The sequence below is a fragment of the Alosa alosa genome, chromosome 5 (assembly GCF_017589495.1).
Source record: "Alosa alosa isolate M-15738 ecotype Scorff River chromosome 5, AALO_Geno_1.1, whole genome shotgun sequence".
In the NCBI taxonomy this organism is placed as follows: domain Eukaryota; kingdom Metazoa; phylum Chordata; class Actinopteri; order Clupeiformes; family Clupeidae; genus Alosa; species Alosa alosa.
The window spans coordinates 5,113,628-5,116,005 of record NC_063193.1 but is presented as its reverse complement, the minus strand read 5'-3'; the positions used below and the strand labels follow the sequence as shown (position 1 = coordinate 5,116,005).

General features: G+C 46.1%; 1 long non-coding RNA gene across 1 annotated transcript; it reads left to right on the top strand.

The window, feature by feature from the left end:
• Positions 1-682: 682 nt before the first annotated feature.
• Positions 683-2,085, top strand: LOC125294995. The gene is made up of 3 exons (XR_007193612.1): positions 683-777; positions 859-1,119; positions 1,205-2,085. It is a non-coding gene; the product is annotated as an uncharacterized LOC125294995 (long non-coding RNA).
• Positions 2,086-2,378: the final 293 nt, after the last annotated feature.

Sequence of the window (2,378 nt, the reverse complement as noted above, 5' to 3'; positions counted from 1 at the left end):
TTTCAATCGTTGTTAAACGTTGGATCAGAGATGGCGGGGCAACGTCACTTCTGTTGACGTTCAAACAAAACAGAGAGCCACCTTGCTACTCCCTCCCCCTCCCTCCTGTGCAATTGAAACTCTCCTGAACGCGCATCTCGTCGGTTATTGGTTGGAACGCTTTATTTTTCCTTTGAGTGGTTGAGAGGCAACACTTGTTGGTAGCAATTGTTTTTCTGTGCAGATCTCAGAGCCTAGGCTGCCTACAGAGAAACATTTGCTTATGGGGCGGGCAGCTAGCGGAGGAGCGTTAAAAGATAATAGACAAGCCAGGACAGCGTTCTCCTTGGAGTGGCAGTCTATACTGTACCTGACATGATTCATGTGAGATATCACAGAGCTCATTTTGTTCCTTACTGTCGCTTGCATACAGTTGAAATCTCTCTTTTCATTAAAATGAATATGATTGACAGAATACATGATGTTTCATAAACCATTGTGGCATATATTCAACAGGTCTGCATTAAATCACAAACATTCAGTAGTATGTGTAGTGGATGGGAGTTGAGGCGTCTGTGCCTTTAAGACACAGTGGCCGTATTGTCACACCTGACTGACGTCACTAGATGCGACACTCAGTGTACCAATTAAGGGCTCCGGTGTTTCTTTAAAAAGTATGGCGCTGGTACTGCCACTGCAGCGGCGGAGTTTTGTTGGATTGTTTACCGTGTGTCGGTGTTCAATGCGGGTTTCTTCGGCGAGCTGGAGCCTGTGGATATTCGTCTCTTGACTGCAAAGGTATGTTTATTGTTGTTGCTTGTTTTGCTCCGGTTTAGTCAGATCACATGATTAGATGGTCTAAAGTTTGCCTCACCTTAGGGTGCAGTTGTTGGCGTTGTGCTTAATAGCATCATTGGCGGTGCTTTTGCTGTCCTTCCCCTTGAGAGCAACCGGAGTGTTGCAGGCCGGAGGCTAGGAGGTTTCTGCCTTTTCATATTGGTACGTAGCAGTCTTTTATATTGATTGTATCGCCCGTAGCATGATCACATTTGACCCGCTGTAACTGCCCTCATTAGGCTGCTTAGGTTGACTGTACGCCCCTCCCCGTTGCGAGGAAGTCCCTGTGAATCCCCGGTTGCGGTATGTTGCTGTCTCAACTTTTTAATGATTTCTATTTTACTATTACATATGTGCTTATATGTCTCCATTAACCTCTGTTGCACAGGTGGCCTGCGCACTGCAAGTAACTGAGGCTTCCTTCTCCCACTGAGTGCTGTTTTGTTTACAGTGAGCTACAATACAACTACCTTTTTATCTGCGTCCTTCCCGCGTGCCCAGATCCTCAGCGTGGTAAAGGGTCTGCATGCGTGATTGTGTGGTGCCATTGGTTGACTGGGTGTGTGTGTGTGCATGCTTAATTGTGGGGTGTATGTGTATGCGGTCGTGTGTGCATGTGGTTATTTGGTTAGTTTTGTTTGGGTTTGTGTAGTTTCCTCATCTTGTGTGTCATATATTTAGTTTGTTTTGTCTCTGTATTTTCTTTGTCCTTTTTGTGAAACCCCATTGGTGGCATGTTCCTCCCCATGTCGTGGCGCTTAACACCGTTTCATCTGCCTGGGTAATTGTAGTGCTTTCTTTCTAAACGTGCCTGTTTGAGGGTGTATTGGCTTGCTGTGCTGAGTATATCTGTCTGTGTAAATCCCACTTTTGTTTTATAACCGCCTAATCAGACGGAAGGGGACATCTATCGGCCATAGAGGCCTGGGCCATATGCTGTATAACCGGTGTGGGTTTTGCTGTGTCTTACCCCTTTTCTTTTGTTTCAGGAGTGGAGGCTCTCGGCAGGGAGGCTGGGCCCCTGGTGGTGGGCAATCTATGTGTCTCACCGTCAGTGCAGTGTAGTGTCACCTTGGTGTGCCGTGTTCACGTGTGGTCTCTTTGACCCCTCTTCCAGATCGCCTCCCTGCGGTAAGCCCTCCCTCCTAGTTTATGTGTGTTTTCCTATACCCAAAGAACCAGTAGGCCTTCTCTAACCAAACCAGTTCTGAGTGTGTGTGGCTGCCCCATTTCCATCTGAGTGCTTTGCACGCTTTTACTGTATTGTAACTTGCCTTTGAGAGGAAAAATAAAGAAAATATTTATTATCGTCATAGAATCCGGTCTCTGCTTCATCCTTGCACAAACCTGTGTGCTTTATGTTCTGGTATCCTTAGTTTAGGCTATCCAGTTCATTTATCCATCTTTTCCTAAGGGTGACCTATGTCCCCTGGGTGGCGTAGTCGACACTACAAATTCTAATTGGTAACCTGGTCCCGCTACATTCGCACAAATACACATAATCAGTCTGTACATAAAATAACAGATAAAGGGGTAATACAGACTTCAAACCGGGAAGATTG